The sequence below is a fragment of the Geotrypetes seraphini genome, chromosome 8 (genome assembly GCF_902459505.1).
Source record: "Geotrypetes seraphini chromosome 8, aGeoSer1.1, whole genome shotgun sequence".
NCBI classification, from domain to species: domain Eukaryota; kingdom Metazoa; phylum Chordata; class Amphibia; order Gymnophiona; family Dermophiidae; genus Geotrypetes; species Geotrypetes seraphini.
Genome location: NC_047091.1, coordinates 60,417,171 through 60,437,135, shown reverse-complemented (window position 1 = coordinate 60,437,135; position 19,965 = coordinate 60,417,171). Strand labels below are relative to the sequence as shown.

At 41.0% G+C, this 19,965-nt stretch overlaps 2 protein-coding genes across 14 annotated transcripts in view; one reads left to right on the top strand and one right to left on the bottom strand.

The window, feature by feature from the left end:
* Positions 1 to 3,340, bottom strand: part of ZNF541 (zinc finger protein 541) — a 220,630-nt gene extending 217,290 nt beyond the window's left edge. For 4 of the 6 annotated variants that reach the window (XR_004540499.1, XM_033957312.1, XM_033957315.1 and 1 more), the window contains exon 1: positions 3,161 to 3,340. The gene's annotated coding sequence lies outside the window, so the exon portion shown is untranslated. Of the gene's footprint in view, positions 1 to 3,011; positions 3,116 to 3,160 lie in introns of those variants that run through there. The other 2 variants (XM_033957313.1, XM_033957314.1) reach the window with 2 other exon arrangements.
* Positions 3,341 to 3,608: 268 nt separating this feature from the next.
* The window catches only part of BICRA (BRD4 interacting chromatin remodeling complex associated protein), a 283,868-nt gene continuing 267,511 nt past the window's right edge, over positions 3,609 to 19,965 (top strand). For 6 of the 8 annotated variants that reach the window (XM_033954967.1, XM_033954971.1, XM_033954968.1 and 3 more), the window contains exons 1-3: positions 3,609 to 3,656; positions 4,189 to 4,276; positions 8,044 to 8,186. The gene's annotated coding sequence lies outside the window, so the exon portion shown is untranslated. Of the gene's footprint in view, positions 3,657 to 4,188; positions 4,277 to 8,043; positions 8,187 to 8,558; positions 8,862 to 19,965 lie in introns of those variants that run through there. The other 2 variants (XM_033954973.1, XM_033954969.1) reach the window with 1 other exon arrangement.

Sequence of the window (19,965 nt, the reverse complement as noted above, 5' to 3'; positions counted from 1 at the left end):
AAGGTATGTGCTGGAATCTCACCACTCGTACAAATGCATTCCTATAAGCTACAGAAATGTGAGGAAATATTAAAGTTCAATCTGAGAATATAAAGGACTTGGATCAGAATTTTCATAGGGTCCAAACTGTTCAATCTACTATGTCACAGAAAAAGATGGTGATCCAACAGAAAACTGAGAATTTTGAGAACTTTACCTGACAACTGAACCTCAGACTTTGAAGTCTTCCCAAACTTCTCACCTCTTCTCCTCAGGTCTTACTTTATATGTTTTTGAGAAAGGTGTTTAAATATTCAGGCCTTCCACTTCTTCAGAAGGTATATTTCCTATCAAACCCTATAAAACATTCTAGTCCCAAGACTGGAGGTATCAGTAGGCAGTTTGAACCTTACTAAAATTTTGGAATCCTCTGCAGATGAAGTTACACTGAGATCAACACTGCTGGTATTGTTTGTATTTCAACAAGATAAAGAGGCACTTATAAGAGAGACTTCTTTAAAATTAAAGAAAAAAAACATTTAGACAGTAAGATTTTTATATTTTCTGATATTTCTTAAGTGGACTCAAGCAAGGAGGAACAAATTTCTGTCACTAAAGCAGTATATTATTACCTTGGGGGCAAGATTTCATTTACGATATCCTTGTAAATGCTTTGTATATTTTGAGCAACATTCCTATAGGGTTTGGGGTTGTATTTTTTTAGCCCTCTCAATTACAGTTTTTCCTTGAATGGAAAGATGTTATAAATCAGAGTGAACCATATGTGCTGGGAGGAGAGAGGGACCTTGGGGTGATTGTGGCTGAGGGAGCATCTAAAGGCATTTAAACAGTGTGATAAGTCGGTGGCTGTAGCCAGAAGGATGCTAAGCTGTATAAAAAGAGGAGTAACCAGCAGAAGGGAGGTGCTGATGCCCCTGTATAGATCATTGGTGAGGCCGCACTTGGAGTATTGTGTTCAGTTTTGGAGGCCGTCTCTGGCGAAGGATATAAAAAGACTTGAAGTGGTCCAGAAGTATGAGAAGAGATTGGAAGATCTAAATATGTATACTGTAGAGGAAAAGAGGGACAGGGGAGATATGATACAGCCATTTAAATACTTGAAATCCATTAATATAGAACCAAATCTTTTCCAGAGAAGAAAAAATGGTAAAACTAGAGGGCATAATTTGAGATTACAGGGAGGAAGACTTGGGAGCAATGTTAGGAAATTCTTCTTCACATTGAGGGTGGTAGATGCCTGGAATGCCTTCCCGAGGGAAGTGGTGGAGAGGAAAAGTGATGGAATTTGAAAAAGCATGGAATAAAAATAGAGGATCTTTAATTAGAAAATGAAGGATGTAAATTCAAGAACTAAGACTGGTATTGACCAGACCTGCACGGTCTGTGTCCCATATATGGTTATTTGGTGGAGGATGGGATGGGGTGGGCATCAATGGGAACTCCACTAATATAGAACATGAGAATGATACTGGCCAGACTTTATGGTAGGTATCCTACAAACAACAGGATGGTTGGATAGGCTGGAGTGAGCTTGGATGGCATCTTCATCATTTGGAACCTAGGACTTTACAGTCTATGGCCCACAAATATCAAAGAAGAGACAAATTAATCTAATCACATATTTATTAATGGATACAACATGGACAGACTGAATGGACCGTTCCGGTCTTTACTATGTCGTCATTTACTATGTTACTATGGAGTCCTTTTACTAACCGTTTTAGCATGCACTAATATTTAGCGCATGCTAAAATGGCTAGCGTGCCTTAGTAAAAGGACTCCTATGTAATGAAGACTTATACTGCTATTCCTATATTTTTATTCCTGGATTTTTCCTCATGTAATTGGAATTGTCTCTCCCCTATGTGGACTATTCAGTTAATTTAATTTTTTAGGTTAATTTTTCTTATTAATCCTAAAGGAAATGATTATGTTTTGACTCTGTTTTTCCTTTTAATTTATACTTTTATTTGATGTAAATTATAAAACCATAATTTAAAAAAATATAACAATTTTAGGGATTTAGAGGAAGGAGACCGAGTACTAACAGAAACCACTAAAATTACAAATTTCCCCCCCCCCCCCCAATGTTCTCCTTAGGAATAATGGGAGTACTCACTGTGACTTCAGGTGCCTAGCCTGAATCAGCCTGGCTGCAGGGAAAGGATTTCTGCCTCAGAAACTGCTGATTCTCAACCATCAAAAAAAATCTTTTGGCTGCCAGCCAGATATACCACGGCCACCGACTTCCATCCCAGGATTCCTCACGCAGTAACGGGAGAGGGGGGAGAAATATGCAGCTGGCTCCCTGATACCCCTAGAGTTCTTACTTAGGGGCCACGTGGCCTACGCTCAAGGTTCTGTTAGAATCAGCAGGCGAGCCGATCCCAGAGGAATGGACCCTGAGCTCCTGAAGGGTCCGAAAGCAGGCTGGCTCCAAAGGAACCCCAAAGGTTCCTTTTACGAAGGTACGCTTGTGTTTTTAGCACACACACTGGATTAGTGTGCGCTATAGCGCACGCTAGCCAAAAAACTACCACCTGCTCAAGAGGAGGGCGGTAGTGGCTAGTGCACGGGGCATTTTAGTGCACGTTATTCCGCGCATTAAGACCCTAACACGCCTTCGTAAAAGGAGCCCTAAAAGATTATTCTGGGAACAGCAGTCTCTCCCACTTTGGACTACTGTTTATTTGCATGTTGTAGATGCTGATTTTAATGCTTGGTTTTACATTGTTGTTTTTACTAATTATGTATATTTCTGTATGATCCGCTTAATTAAAAGCAGAATATAAATTAATACTTACCTATAACTTTATTTTGCTGAGCCTTGTTTCTATATAATTAAACAATGCATGTATAAAACAGTGTTAGTTGCTAGGTTATTTACAGTAAATTTAAAGCTACCAGATTGCTAAAATTATTGACAATACATTGTAATTGCTGGTCAATGAAATAAATATGTAATAGTAGGTGAATATGTAATAGTAGGTGATATATTTTTGTTGGACTACCTTAACGTTTTTTTGATTAGTTTATTCTGTACTCATCGAGTTGCCTTTATTTCCACACACTACAAAGCGTAAATGTGATGAGATTCACTCTTTATAAAACTATTTTGAGTGAAAGCAGTGAGGAAGATTTGCAGCAGCAGACACTGAACTTGTCTATATCTGTCACCTCCCTGCTTGTATATCTTGTCCCGTGCTGTCCACATCCACAGGAAGTCGCGCTCGCAGTGGTATCAACGGGGAGGCCTCGCTGCTCCAGCTGTCACAGCATCACTGCCTCTTAGCTTGCCCAGCACTTTCACCAAGTAACCTACCAAAATAAACCCTCCCAAACTCAGGCATAAACACAATGTATAGCCAATTCAAATCCGGCCAATCAAGGGGTATAAACAAGCCAGGAAGCTCCGCCTTCCTGGTTAATAATTACACACACTGGTCAATCACATTTAACCCATCTAATCAGGCTGCAGGATGATGTATGCGGCCATGCCCACTTCTCTCTGGGCTGCTCATTTTCTAGCCAATCGGGTGATGCGTTACTTCCCCTGGTAGAACCAGTTTTTTTTAATTGCTGCACTGAGGACCCTTCCTTGTGTTGTCTTTGCAGATTGCCTGTACAGATCCGGTTTATGCTTGAGCGTTTTCAGTGTATGTCAAAAATGTGTATCTGTATAGAAATTGAATGGCGATATCTGTATTTCTAGATTCGATGGCTAATTTTCTTTCGGTGGTTATAATATTAAGGAAGATAGTGTATTCTTTTTACTAGATTACTGGATTTGTATAAATAACAATATGTAGATAATATATATATTTCTGAACTAAGTATGGTAATCATAAACTGACTTATGGAAATACAGTACTGTGAAAGCTAAGCACTTTTGTTTTAATTAAATAAATGCTGTTTATTTTAATCTAAACTGTGTTCTTTAGTGATGATGCAGGAATATCTGTGGTTCACGAGCGATTTTATTTTTCTACTTTGCTCCCGTTTTCTGTGGCTTTTTTTCCCCCGCTACAGTGAAAATAGTAAAGTAACTATTAACGGTATTTATGCCCGAGTTCTGGGTTTCTTTTTGGGGTGGAGAGATTTACTTAGGAAGCATATTTAAATGTCTTCAGCGCCTGTATTAAATTAAGCACGTTCACTATGTCAAGATATGCATTATTTTCTCTGTAGTGTAAATACCTGGGGGCTGCTGTTTCAAAATGCACTATCCTTTCTAGAAAGCTGGGTGCAAGCAACCTGTTGAGCCTGTTTCCCCTGAGTAAGTGTACGCCAGTTCTTTCATTTATATTTGTTTGATATTGTTCTCAAAAACTCTTATTTATTTACAATATCTTTTGGTAAGAGGGTTCCAGAGAGAAAAGTATCACAGCAAGTATTGTGCAATAAATTGTAAGTATTTTGTCATTTTGCAAACAACTTTAACACATATTTTGTCACTAGTTATATATGTTCTTGTCAGACATGCCTACATCTGAATGGTCAGCACAATGCTGTACACAGATTTGTTAACAGCTCTAATACGTTCAACATATCACAACAATTTAGATTTTGTTTTGTATCCAAATAGGATACCCATCCAGTTTGGTAGAGGTCTTGTAAGAAAATCCAGGCACCAGAAACAAGTTTCCATCTTTTAAGATATACAGGCCCCCTTTTAAAGGCGATTATCATGACAGGCTGCAGTAATTGCTCCAATACCCATAGGGATTCAATGGGCATTGGAGCATTTGCCATGCAGCAACCACTACCACGCTTTTGTAAAAAAGGGGGGGGGGGACAGAGAGTAGCTAAGGGGAGCGATGACCGTGTCATTATTACCCAGTAGGGTTGTCCAGAAAAACTTAAAGTTGAAAAAAGTGTGTGAATTGAAGTTTTCCCCATTAATTTGATTGTGCTCAATCAGAAGATATATATTTTTTCATATTTAAAAGACCATTCTGGGGTTGCTCAAAGCTATTGATTACATATAGCTTAGTTTCTCTTACAATTTGCTATTATTTTTGCTTAATGGAGCACATTTCTTTGTATTATAGCTATAACTTTTATGTTTTTCACACACAATTAAAAAAATGAGGGACTCAAAGCACAGATCAGTAAGAGGCATGAAAAGAAGCACAAGGGGCCTTCAAGTTCCAAGCAACCAAATTTTTGTTTATTGATGGGTCCGACACAGGCCATGTTTTGTTTTACCCGCCTGCGTCAGGGGTCATTCAATACAATCCTCATGAGAAATTTTAAAAAACAGCCACTGTCAGATGAAACTGGGATAAAAGCTATAACATTGCTGAAAGTCTGCACAAATGTGCTGTCCCCAGTGTTTCACAAACATGGTGAGTGTGAAAACATAAAAGCTATAGCTATAATACCAAGAAATTTGCTCCATTAAGCAAAAATAATAGCAATTTTAAAGAAAAAAACTAAGCTTTACGTAATCAGTGGCTTTGAGGTACCCCAGGATTGGCTTTAAAAATATTTTAAATTATTTTCTGATCAAGCACAATCAAATTCATAGGAAAAACTTCAGTTCGCAGTTTTCCAGCTTCAAGATTTTCTGGACAACCCTGTTACGCAGTAACATTTGGATAAAGGGGAGACAAAGGAGCTGGTGAAGAGACTTATGCACAGTTACTTGGAGTCAAGCAGTGAAAGACGTGGGTTTAGAACTCAGGCTCCAAGATTTCTTCTAACTAGTGTTTTAGCTGTGCAACTCTTGCTTAGATTATTACAGCCTAAGTGGCATAATGCTGCAAGGAACCAACACTTTCTCCCACTTCTCTTGGTCTTGTAGGCTTTGGAGAAAGGCCTAATGTGGTTTTAACCAAAGGGTGATTTTTGTTGAAAGAAAATACAACTTTTAGGCCATCTCTGTTTCCCTTCTCCATTCACAATCTCAGAGATTATCATTATGCTTTCAATTCCAAACTTCAACCCACCTTCTAAGCACCAATATCTGTCTTATTATTCCCTCTGTAATTCCCCCACCTGATTTACCTTCTTGTCCAGTTTGTCTGTCTTCACTAGATTGTAAGCTCGTTTGAGCAGGGACTGTCTTTTCTGTGTTTTGATGTGCTATGTATGTCTAGAAGCACTCTAGAAATTAAAGGTAATAAGAGCTCTACTGCCATAAGTAGTGGAATAGGGTGGACCTCCAGGGCAGTGTCCTGTTTTGATGTACAGCGCTGTATATGTGTAGTAATGCTATAGAAATGATGATGATTATTATATTATTAGTAGTAGTAGTAGTAATATAGCCCTACTGCCATAAGCAGTGGAATGGGGTGGATCTCTGGGGCTATGGCCTGCAGCTAAGAAGTTTGGTGGGAACAGGGCCAAAATATGTTTTATTTATTTATTTATTTTGCATCCACCCACAACCAGAAAAGTGTTTTGCTGCCCCTGCTTACAGATACAATAAAAGAGAATAGTGTACAGTGCACACAGTAAAACACAGTGGCGTAGTAAGTGGGGGGGGGGGTTCACATCAGACGCCATCTTGGTAGGGGGCACTGGCACTCATCCTCCTCTCCTCCCCCCTGCTGCATGCGTGCGCCCCTTCCCTTCCATTGTACCTCTTTAATTTTCCTGGTGCGAGCAACATCACAAACTTGCTGTCAGTGTCGGCTCTCTCTCTGATGTCACTTCCGGGTCCCGCGCCTAGGAAGTGACACCAACGTGGGCAGCAAGTTCGTGATGCTGCTCGCACCAGGAAAATTAAAGAGGTAATGGGGAAGGGGCGCGTGCGTGTGATAGGGAGGTTCGGGAAGGAACAGAGGGATGGAGAAGAGGGCGGAGAGGAGCGCCACCGCCCTGGGCACCACTCACCCTCACTAGGCCACTGGAAAGAGAAGAAAGCAGTGAGTGCTGCAACAGGCACTTCAGCTAAGTAAGAAAAGTTGACTGTGCTGTGTTTCAAGTCTGAGAGAAAAATATGCACCTTCTCATTTCAGTGGACCAATTCAGAAATATGTTTTTCCCTCCTCAGCATATTATGTACTGCTCCAGAACTGACTACTTTCTAATCATTCTGTTAATATTTAAAATTTTGTTGTGAACATTTCTGTTTGGGTTTCTGCTGGATACTTGTGAATTGGATTGGCCACTATTGGAGATAGGATACTGAGCAAGATAGACCATTGATCTGACCCAGTGTGGCTAATCTTATGTTTCTATGACAGTACTGTATGTTGCTTATCTTTGTTCTATATTCACTATTGAGACAACTTTGGTACATCATAAATAAAAGACCAGCAAATACCCCCTCCCATATTTTCACACCAAACCAATGCATGGGTAAACGCTGTCAGCTGAATACTCCCCTTCTGTGCCAAGAAAAGCACAATTTTCATGCTAGCCAAATTTACACAGTTGTGGTGAAGCAAAAACATAATGTGTAAACAACTGGCAAATGCTAAGAAGTATTCCCGAATCTTTATTATGATTCATGTTAAATGGCAAGAATGGATGTGACGTTTTAAAATCATTTTATTCTGATCCTGAGTGGGAAAAGTTTATTAGAAAAACAGCCAGGCACGGTGTACTGTAAAGGCTTCCAAACTGCAGTTGCTGCCAAATTCATTGCAAGTTTATCTTTCAATGAAAGCATGAAGTATGTCGAGATTGCTACAGTACCCGTCAACGCGTGTATGTGAAACGTAATTGTAATTGTAATATAACAGACGATCTTTTAGGAACAATCTGATATAGAGAGAAGCCACTGTATGATGATTTTTTTTTTTTTTTTTTGCAGCTTATCATTCTGTCCCCAAATGGGACATAACCAACATAAGATTAACTTTTCTCTAAGTAACCGGAATCAGCGAAAGAAACCCAGTAGACTATTTTTTTTTTTTTGAATTGTTTCAAAACAAGTATGAAAGGGGGTGGGGCATGCAAAGAAAAAAAAATATATACATTTATAAAAGAGAACTACAATCAGTGGAAAGCGTTTTCCCTGAAAATTACAAGGAAAAACTATCACAAACAGCGGAAACCCGTATTTTTCAAATCCTGTTTCTATTCCCGCAGCCGCCGTCGTCTTCTGCATGGCCCCAGCGATCAGGCAGCGCGCCGGGCCTCTAAACTTCTGTGCAACTCGGGTCCTCGCATCGCCCAGCCCGTGCTGTGATGTCTTGGAGACCCCGCGCCGACTGCTGCTCAAACACATCACGGTGAGTTTGTTACAATGTAGCGATTTCTCTTTAAATCTCTTAACTCTACCTGCACCCGGGCCGCAGCAGGGCGAGGGAGCTGGGGGGCAGGATGGGCGCTGGCTACCCCGCGGCTGCCTTCCTGCCCCTTTCAGGCCGCCCGACACCCCCCCTCAGCCCCCCTTCCCTTCGCTCCACTTCCATGTACTGCGTCTGCAGGTCACGTCTACAGAATACAATGTAGCTTTATAAAAATGATACCCAGCGTTATGTGGTACAGAGCGCGAGAGGGGGAAAGACACGAACTCGAAATAATTCAGGAACAGGGGGGGGGAGGGGGACCCCAGCCCCGGGAAGGGATAGCGAAGAAAGGGAAGGGGGTGGAGAGAAACAGCATTCCACTCTTGCTGGCGTTTTGATTTCCCGGTTGTGAGCTCTCGTTTCTCGGCCAACCGTGTTTTCGTTCTGCCCATTTTCCCTTTCCGGCGTCAAGGCTGGGCTACTTCAGGGTGTCGGTATTCGGCGAGCAGCTGTGGGCTTTTGCTCATGGATGTGCAAGTTTTATTGCAGGGTGTGCGAAAAAGGTCGTTTAAGTGCAGCGAGGGAGCAAACACCCCGATTTGGGTGCTCGGCGGATAGTCTGGCTCATTTGTAGAACAGATTTGGCACACTTATTTCAAAATGCAAGCTATGCAGGTGACCTTTCTCGGGTGTTGCGCGCAATTTTATAATCGGAAGGTTAGGGATTATTTTATGATTTGCATTATAGTGCATTGAATGTGTTTTCTGAGAAGCTGGACAAAAATGATCATAAATTGAGCGTGACTTTTGTTGTTTAGAAACATCAATTAGAACTTTGGTTCTTGTTTGAGTTGAAATTAGTACACCAGTCTAGTTTACCCCATAATGCTCTCCATTCTGTAGACTGGATGTGTTTCCACATTATTCTGCAACATCACCTGCTGTTTGAACCTCATAGTACTACTTTTTCTTCAAACATACCTGCCTGCAAGCTCCTTATGCTATCCTAGTACCAAGGCCATCCTTAAAACACACACACCTAGTTCACCTGTATCTTGCTCTGTTGTATCACCAGCTATTTAATACTGATCAGTGTCTGTGCTGCTCCAATCTTGATTCTCAGCAAAGCAGACAGTCAGTTATGAGTACTGTAATTGTAATACCTACAACATGTTGTTGTTTTTTTGTAATGCTGCTTTTAGGTTAGTTTAGTAAATGTTTTTGCCCAAGGCACGCTATTAGTTTGGAATTTGCTGGTTCAAAATAACGCAAGTTCTCAGTAGTTTTTCTTTATATGAGGTTTCCTCTGATTTGGTCTGAAATCTCTCCTAGTTAAGATTTGTGTGCTGAGTAGCTCTGTTGAGAAGACTTGTTTCTGTTATATTGTGTATATACCTCTGGAGCATTTCTGATTCAGTGATTTTCATTTATGAAAAACACAGGTATACAGAAGGTTATATATATATTTTTTGTATTGATGTGAACAAGGTAAATCATCAAATGTAAACATTAATTACGGAGAGAAGCAGAGGGTGTTTGGCTTATAAGACACTTGTTCAGGAACAAGTTCCATGAAGCAAAACAAACAAAAACCTTCCACTTGTGCATAATTATTTTTAAAGCGATTTATTTGAATTGTAATAATGTAACTAGTCTCTGACTCTCTCCCACCTGCCCCCACACCCTCTTATGTTCCCTGAGAAAAGTTGCTTGTCTGTGGGTGAGACTTCCACTGAAAGACATTTGGGGCAAAGACTCTGTAACCATTTTATTTATTGTGTGCTGCTTTGTGTACATTAAAAATGTTCAATAAACAATATTATTTACAAACTTGAGAGAGGGTACACTTCAGTTTCTTACCTCCTCCTCCAGATGTTCGCACTGACAGGCTGAGACGTGCTGCACGTTGGTATACATTCTGCTGATGTTCTTGGGTCGCCTTGCTCAGCCAGGAGATTGGGAATCATGTTAGCTGTAGCACCTACCATACCATAAAGGTGCATTAGAAAACTGTCCAGGGCAATGGATGGAGTTTGCTATGTGAATTATTCGTTTTTAATCTTGAAAAAAAAATTCTGTTTATGCTTGCCTCTCATGATTTATATAATAGGTATGAGGAAGCCTGAGTGTTAATTTTTTTTTACTAAGATTCCTATAGGACAGCCATCACTAGTGGCATGCAAGTCTCATTCCTATGCAGACTTTGGTGATTTTTCCAAATATCCCACCCAAAGATTAGTTCTTGGGTTTTTTTTTTAATAGAAAGTGAAAAACAGTTGGGTTTAATTAGGGTTGTGAGTTAAATAATTTTAAAACTTGGGAGGCCTAGTTCTTCCTGGGGCTCAGCAGTGAGCCTTTTTGTGTGTGTCTACAATGGTTTACTCCTGTGCTTCCTAAACCTGTCCCAGGGAAACCCCAGCCAGTCAGGTTTTCAGGATATCCACAATGAATATTTATGAGGTCAGTTTGCATGTATTGCCTCCTTGGTATGCAAATCTATCTCATGAATATTCATTCTGGGTGTCTTGAAAACCTGATTGGCTGAGGTTCCCCCAGGACAGGTTTGGGAATCACTGGTTTTCTCAAATGTAATTATAGTAGATAGTAATAGCATGTCCTTCTCACCTCATTCTTTCAGAATCTGCTTCAAAGGTTGGGTGCTAGACTTCTGAAACCTAAATAATAATCCTTGTTTATTATCTGTAATTATCAATATTAGTTATTATTTGGCTCCTTGCCACTGTGCATCCTCAAGGGCAGAATTAGCTCAGCTGTATTTATCGATTTATGATGTTAGATTACTTCAGTGAGCTTGTGCTGTTTTCTCCTTTCTTACTAGCAAAGGGGTTCTCTTGCTGCATTATAAACCATAATTCATGATCACTAGTGGTGGCCACTTGCATCTGGCATGGGATTCCTTCAGGGCTGGCAGTTTTGAAATATACAAGCAGGTTTATAAATCACTGCTGCTAGTGTTTTGACTTGTAGCACCACATTTATTTCAGCAGCATCTCTGGAACAGATGCAAGTCAATCTTGCCACAGACATCGGCATTCCATTCATAAATTGGCATCGAAGTTGTTCAGCTAATGGATACTTAAGCAGAAGTGCACACCAATGTATGCTCGGAGCAGTGACAGTTTACCCACACAGTGGCTAGTATGAAGCCGATCCAGTCTGGTTTTTAAGTTATCCACAATGAATATGCATGAGAAAAATTTGCATGCACTGCCTCCATTGCTTTCAAATCTACCTCATGCATATTTGTTATGGGTATCCTGAAACTCGGCTGGCTGGGTGTGTCCCAAAGGCTATGTTGAGAAACCTGACTGATACCCCCAACTGAAAGGATCAGTTCCCTTGGCACTGGCACTATTGTTCTCTATTCATAGGGTGCTCAAGCTTACTCTTGTACTAGTGGTACAGCAGTGAGGCCTGGTCTACCATTTGTAGAGTTCTGGGAGAGATTTCATATTCCTGTGTTATCACCACTCTCCTCCCATGTCTCCTTGTTTACCACTTCAGCCTTGACCGTGGTTCATTCTGTTTTGTGGTCTGTTGGCTTGAGCTCCATGTTCTTGTGCCTTGTGTTGTGCTGTTCCCACACTGTAAATATTTGCATGGATTGTAATTAAATCTTTGGTGCTGTATTAAAATAAATGTTCAAGCGTGGCTGAACTGAACTTCTACCAGTGGGGGGGGGGGGGGGGAGAAACATTGAACTTCAGTAAAAGCTTCTCACAAGCAAGAGAATTTAAAAAAAAGGAGAGAAAAAAGCAGCATAGATTATAAACTGCTGACACCGGTAGTTTATAAATTGAGAGACACCAGTAGTTTGGGGGACAACAGGGCTTTAGAAAATAAAGGTATATGGTATATGATAAAGGGATAAAGGTATACGATACCTGTTAGATTCAAACAATTTTTATTGATGCAAACATCATCAAAAACAGCACATACAACATCAAAGCACATCAATAATGCATCAACTATTATAATATAATATACATAATAAAAGACAAATTCCAATTTCAATAAACCCCCACTATATCTATATGTGTTAGAACCCTTACCCTCCCTCTTCACTCCCACCCCTCCCCACCCTATAGTACTCTCTACCCAATGATACTCTCTTCATTTAACTAAATAAAAGCCCAATTAAGAGATCCAACTTAAAATCGCACTACGGCCTTCAGGATGTAAGTCTTGCAAATAAGAACCCCAGATTTGTATAAATAATGCAGTGAGTGGAGTATGGAGTTTGTTCTTCAGTAGTTTGCATATTTCATTCTTTGTTCCAGCACCCTTTGCTGTATAGCCCGATTCTCTTCTGTGTTTTGAGCCTCTGATTATGGATGGGAGAATGCCAGGGGAGCAGCTGAGTCATATCGGGCATTGAGATAAACATCAATGCATGAACAGGGACCAGTGAGGAAGGGAGTTGCAGAAACCACCGATGTTTGGGTTTGTGCCTTGGAAGCTGCCCTTATCTCTGAATACATTTCCAAGGAAATAAACTTTTTTAAAAAATTGGAGATGTGCTGATGTTCTTGCACTACAGCAAGTATATGTTGGTTGGCAACAATTCGCTCTGGGGAGAATTGCAATGCACTTCTCCAATTCTGGAATCTGAGGATAAGGATTGTTTTTCATTTGGACCAAGCATTATTGGCTTGTGCTTCTTGCTCAGCTGAAATGAAGACTAGGATCCCTGATGCCATGAGTATTCATAAGTGTGTGGGGTTTTTCTGCATTTTTATGGTAGTTCCTAAATTTCCAACCCCCTCCCCAAACAAATGTAGTGTGCTCGGTACTGGGACAAATCATAAAACCGAAATCTGGTTACTGGGTGTCGCCCTTGAAGAATGATCATAGCTGCCTCTCTTCCCAGGGCCTAGGAGCATTGTCTCTACAGCATCCCCAGCTCCAGCTGCCTCAAGGAGGTAGAACTCTTGAACCCAGGGACCTTCTGCAGCCAGCCATTGCATTCCTGAGGGAGAAATTGCATATTGTTAATATATTGCATTCCACACATGAATTAAGAGAATAACATGTATAAAAACAATATAAAAAATACAATGTAGTATGTGTTGTTATATATGTCCATTGGCAAACTGCTTGTAAGAGACTGTGTAAAACCAAAAAACGTAATGGAGAAAAAGCCTCAGACACTTAACAGCAGCAATTTACATACAGTAAAACAAAACTGGCTTGGTATTATCACATACGTTTAAAAAAAATCCGCATGTAAATATAACACTACTTGTCTCAAAATGAAGAAAGGCCCATCTTGTGCTCAAAAACCCCCCCAAACTTATCTGGTACCGCTGAGCTGTAACTTCAGTCAAATTAAACTGTCTCCCGATGTTGCTCAGACCCTCTCTCTCCAACTTCAGGAAAGCCCAAATACTCTACATATGAGCCATGGAGTGGGCACTTTCTAGGGATGAGCAAAAGTAGTACTAATTATAAGTTACATGACACAACAATGTACAGACGCACAGAAGAGGAAGTCCCTGCTCAGTGGAGCTTATAGTCTGCTACACTGAATAGATAACTCTTCAGTAATATGATTTGTCTATAGCAGCGTCTTTCAAACTTTTTTAGCTCTGGCACATAAAATGGAGCAAATGGTTTTAGTGGCACATTATAATTGAAGGTATAAAATTGCAAAACCAACAAAAAATTAAATTTGAGAATTATTTGAAGTTTTTCAAGCTATGTTGGGTAATTGTAACAATGATGAAACTAAAGTAGATAGAATAGAATTGCTGATCAGTGCGATGGATGTACTTGTTTTTGAGTGCAGATTAACTAAAAATGCAGCTCAATAGTCGACAAGCAAACGCTCATTTTATTATCCACCATCTGCAATTGTTCTCTTTTTTAAAATTTAATTTCTGAGAGAGCTGAAAATCCAAGTTCGCAAAGATAAGAGGATCCAAAGGGTTGCTCAAGTTGAGATAACTACTGCATTAAAAATAAAAATAAAATTACTTGCTGTTAGTTTTCAAGGGTCAGTCACATCAAAGAATGATGCTTGCGTACGCAGACCCTCATAATATTGACAGACTCTTGTGTATGCGATTTACATGTCATCTATTCTAGTGTATATCGTATATACTCGAATACAAGTCGAGACCCCCTTCCCCCCCCCAAAAAAAAGGAGGAAAAATGGTTGACTAAAATATAAGTTGGGCGGCTTAATATTCAGCTCTGCACCCAGCTCCCTTTCTGCCATGCACTGCACCCAGCATCCTTACTTCCCTCCTTCCCCTGTCAGGCACTGCATCCAGCTCCCTTCCTGTCAGGCACTGCACCCAGCACCCTTCCCTCCCTCCCCTGTCAGGCATTGCACCCAGCCCCCTTCCTTCCTTCCCTTCCTCCCCTGTCAGATTCTACACCCAGCACCCTTCCTTCCCTCCCCCGTTAGACTCTGCACCCTCCCTCCCAGGCTCTGTACCCTGCCACCCTCCCTGTCCTAGCCTCATACCTCTACTGTGGATCGCCGGTGGAGGTGCAGCGGGCAGGAGCAAACTTTCCAAGTTCCTGCCCCGCTGTTAACTGGCTCACAAAAATTATGGAAGCCGCTCAGCACTGAGCAGCAGCGACATATCGCACACCTGCTCGTGCTTTTCAGCGGCCGAAGACACGGCAGCCAGTTAACAGCGGGGCAGGAACTTGGAAAGTTTGCTCTTGCCCGCTGCACCTCCACCGGCGATCCACAGTAGAGGTATGAGGCTAGGACAGGGAGGGTGGCAGGGTACAGAGCCTGGGAGGGAGGGTGCAGAGTCTGACGGGGGAGGGAAGGAAGGGTGCTGGGTGTAGAATCTGACAGGGGAGGAAGGGAAGGAAGGAAGGGGGCTGGGTGCAATGCCTGACAGGGGAGGGAGGGAAGGGTGCTGGGTGCAGTGCCTGACAGGAAGGGAGCTGGATGCAGTGCCTGACAGGGGAAGGAGGGAAGTAAGGATGCTGGGTGCAGTGCATGGCAGAAAGGGAGCTGGGTGCAGAGCTGAATATTAAGCCGCCCAACTTATATTTTAGTCAACCATTTTTCCTCCTTTTTTTTTGGGGGGGGAAGGGGGTCTCGACGGTCTGCTACCGACGATCGGCAGTAGAGATATGAGGCTAGGACAGGGAGGGCGGCAGGGTGCAGCGCCTGGCGGCGTGCAGTAATTTTGGAAGGGGGTGTATTGGTTCAAATATAAACCAGGACCCCCATTTTGGGGCCAATTTTTTTGGCCCCAAAATCCCAGTTTCTTTTAGAGTATATACGGTACTTAAAGGAATTTAAAAAAATAAAGTAAAATTCTGGAATCTCTTTGAGGCACAGCACTGTGCCATGGCACACAGTTTGAGAGACAGTGTTCTATAGGAATGATGTTTCTTTCTGTAAATATTATGTTTACAAGACCTGATCTCCCTATCCATATTGTTTTCTGTATCCATGCCTGTTCATACATTGACATTGATTTATTCTTTTCTTGCATAGTGCTGTAGTTAGATTTTCATGCTAGAGGACTCTGCCAGTATTGCGTTGATTCTGTTCTATGTTTTTATTAACAGCATAGGTTGTTTTTTAAAAAAATGTTTATAATGTTATCTACACACCTGCAAATATTTGGCTAGGAACAATGACACGTTCTTTCAGATGGATCACTTATTACCAGTGCAGTTTGGGGATTTGAACATGGAACAATTTATATTGTATTATTGCCACACAGATGCATTCTCTCAAATTGTGGGTGACCCAGCTGGATGGCAGAAGTAGGCAGTACTATACACTGACAGCTTCCTGTAACAATGGCCCCGAGTTTCCCTCTTCTTCTGGGCAACTGTCTTGGGGGGAAAATAAGAAAAAGTAAAACATCAGATCAGAACTGTGTATAACTCTCCAGTTCCTGGATAATCTTAGGCCAGTTACATAGAACAACATGCTCCCTTCCCCCAGGCATGTTTCCTGAGAAGCCCCTCCTGCTTGTTGAGCAAGGAATGCAGGTCTGAGAGAAATGATTTGCAAGAAGCAGATATGTGTCTGCACTGCTGCTTCCAAAGCACAGGGAGCAAGAGGTGAAATGGGATAGTGAGACAAGGACCCAGAAATAATTTTTTTTGGGTTTAAAGATGAGGCATTTTTGAGCCCACCATGCAGGCAAATGACCATAGCTGTTCTAACAACCTTTCAATACTTAAAATTACCTGCTCTTTTCCTAGAAGAAACTGTTAAAATACAAGCAGGAAATACATTAAAAGGTAGCTAAACTAAGCTTAATGGGAGTTCTAGTAAATTTATCATTTTTGGATCTCAAAAAAATTCAATTTGTCTAAATTTAGACACATGCTGCTAGTTTGGGAAGTCCACAACAAGACATCAGTATTTTGGAAAGAACAAGTTTTGAAAGCAGTTACTCTTACCCTTTTCATTTCTTGGCAAATGCATTTTGAATGTACAATCTGTTTGGCAGACGTAGCCATTAAGAAGATAAGAGAAATCCCAGTACAAAAATACTTTGTGCAGTTATTTAGGACAGCATTTCACAACTGTTGTGCCAAGGCACTCTGGTGTGCTTTTGGACCTGATCAGGTGTGCCACACTAAAGGTCATCCCTGCTCTCAGCATCTGATAGCAAGTAACAATGGACACCAGCAGGAGCTCTTAAACACAGGGGAGCTCCTTTCTGAGCAGATATCTAGACACATAGGTCTAGCATGAGCTTTATAGGGCCTAGATAATGTTGCCTACAAATCATTACAAAACACTATTAAACTCATTACAGGACTCAAGAAATATGATCATGTTACTCCACTTCTCAAATCTGCCCACTGGCTGCCCATTTCCCATCAAATTATATTCAAGATACTTCTCTTAAATTTTCAAAATCTGCAACTCCGGGGAACCCCTATTCCGCTCTTGTTAACTTGACCCCCTGTTGTCCCTCCAGGCTACTCTGATTCTCTAAGCACAACTTACTGGTGATCCCTTTTTTCTATATACTCACCCTTGATGCTATTTGTCACTTGATTTTTTTGGAATAAGCTATCCCTTCATCTTCAACTGGCTTCCTCCCTAGAACAATTCAAATTAGACCTTAAAACCTTCCTTTACTCTGATGCCTGTCCTTAATTTCTCCACACTTTGGTGATGCCACCAGCAAGCCTGCTTTATATACTCCTCTCCTATCAGACATTGTAGTTCACTCTTTGATCCCACTCCTCCTATTTCTCACTTCCCCTTTTTTGCCTTACTAAGATTGTAAACTGCCTAGATAACCTGTTTGATGGGTGGGTTAAAACACCTCGAATAAACGTGGAAATATGCACACACAGCATCTTCTCAGCCTACCACTACATTGCCCCTTTCAAGTCCTTTACTAGCCTTTCTTATGGCTAGAAGAATTCTCCCGCTCTCGAGTAATTCTCAACAATGCAGAGGTTTCATTGTTTGTTTTTAATACATAATCCACGAGTTTCCTTATAGGACCTACAGGGACCCCTGAGGAAGACCTTAGTGTCAAAACACAGACTGTGTTGGGTCCAAATGTTCTCAGTGTATTAGGTCCTAAACATCTTCATGTGGATTATTAATTTGTTTTAATAAAGCCTTCATCTTGGACATCGACCCTCCACAAGTCTCTCTTGTTTCAGATGAGGTCTCTCCCATGCACTGTCTATGGTTTTGACTTCCATTGCCGCCACACACAGAACAGAAAAATAGAATGCTAGATGTTATTATGAAAGGGATAGAAAATAAGGCAAAGAATATTAAAATGGCTCTGTATCACTATTGTACATGGTGTGACTTCACCTTTAATATTATGTGTAATTTTGGTTTGGTCATCATATCTCAATAAAGATGAAATTAGAAAAGGTTCAAAGAACGGTAACCAAAATGATTAAGGGTATGGAAGTAATCTCATATGAGGAAGGGCTTAAGAGGTTAGGGCTCTTTAGCGTGGAGAAGAGATGGCTGAGGGGAGGATATGATAGAGGTCAACAAAATCCTGAGTGGTGTAGAACAGGTAAAAGTGAATAATTATTTTCTTTTTCAAAAAGTACAAAGACTAAGGGACATTTCATGAAGTTACATCTGGGGGGGGGAGGGGGTTAGGTGCCATCGACTTGAGTTTGAGTCCCAGTGACTAGATGAGTTAAAGATCCACAAGAGAAGTCAGTCAAGTGCAAGTCTGACGAGGCCCTCCAGCGCCATCCCCATAGTAGTTGTCAAACATGTCCAGTCACCCTGTTTGCCTAGTTCCTTTGATCTTCCCAAACTTGATATCCTTCTCTGGTGATCTCTCTCTTCTAATAGTGTAATTAAAATAAGATAGTCATAACTTCATCATGTGGACTTTGATTGACATAGTCTGGTCTGATCTCTTCCAAAATCGATTTGTTAGTTCTCCTGGTGGTCCACAGCACGCATAGAATCCTTCTCCAGCTCCAGAATTTAAATGATTCGATCCTCTTTCTATCTTGTTTCCGTAATGTCCAGCTTTCACATCTGTAATTGACCACTGAGAAAATTAGTGCAGGACCAATCTGATCTTCATTTTAACTGTTATTTCCTTGCCTTTAAATACCTTATCAAGAGCCTTCATTATAGAGCAACCAATTGAGGTACGGGTGTGTGTGTGTGGTGTTTTTGTTTTTTTTGGTGGGGGGAGTTTGTTGTTCAGTAAAAGGCTATGAGTGCAGGTCTCTTGTAGTTTTCCTCCCCCCCATGTTGATTCTTCTATTCTGGGTGGGGTGAGGGGTAGCTTCAAGGACAGGGTAGTCTGGACACAATATTGTATATTCTGTGGTAATTTTTTATTCTCTTGTATTATTGTGGTTGCTATCAAACAGATTTGAAAGTATCTCCTGACGGGTTAGTGGCTATTCTACATTCACAAGCATAAACTTTCATAGGGAAGGGGAGGGCAGGTTAGGAGGGAGGGTAAGGCTGAAAAATTACAGATACCGTTTTATCACGATTATGACTTCATTCAATTTGTTGACAAGGTGTATATGACACTAAGGCCCTTTTTTTTTTGCTAAGCCATGGTATGATTCTATGAGTGTTGGAGCAGCGTCAGTTCATTTAGTGCTCCGGGCTGTGGTAGAAACCTCTACCATGGCTTAGTAAAAAGGTGTGTGGGGGGGGGGGGATTAGGATGATCATATTCTAGACAGTTTATATTCCACATTGTTCTTTTGTAATGCTAATGGTTCTATTGTTTGCAAGCTGGTCATTCTTCAATAAAAAGATGTAACTATATATATGGGAAAAGCCACTACTTATCCCTGGGATCAGTAGCATTGAATCATACTACTCTTGGGTTCTGCCAGGTACTGATGACCTGGATTGGCCACTGTTGGAAAGCAGGATACTGGGCTAGATGGACCATCAGTCTGACCCAATATGGTGGTTCTTATGTGTGTCTTGGGTTTGAAAAGTTGGGAAATGCTGACTTTATAGGGACGTTCATATTGACAAAATTTGATAGCTGGTCCTAAGTTGGTCAAATAACAGCCTAAAGCAGAAGTATATTTGGTTAATTTTCATATTTAGGTTACCTCGATAGTAAGACTTGTTTGAGCAATCTCCAGAACCCAAGTTAGGAACCACTGTTAGATTTTATTTTTGTATTGGATTCTATTGGATTCTGTACAATTGTACTTCTGTTTAAAAAAAAAAAACATAATAGAAAGTGAGAATCACTAGATATCATATCACGGGGACATCAAGGCCCCGATTCTACAAAGTGCGTCCCGATTGTAGGCAGCTGTAGGCGTCCTA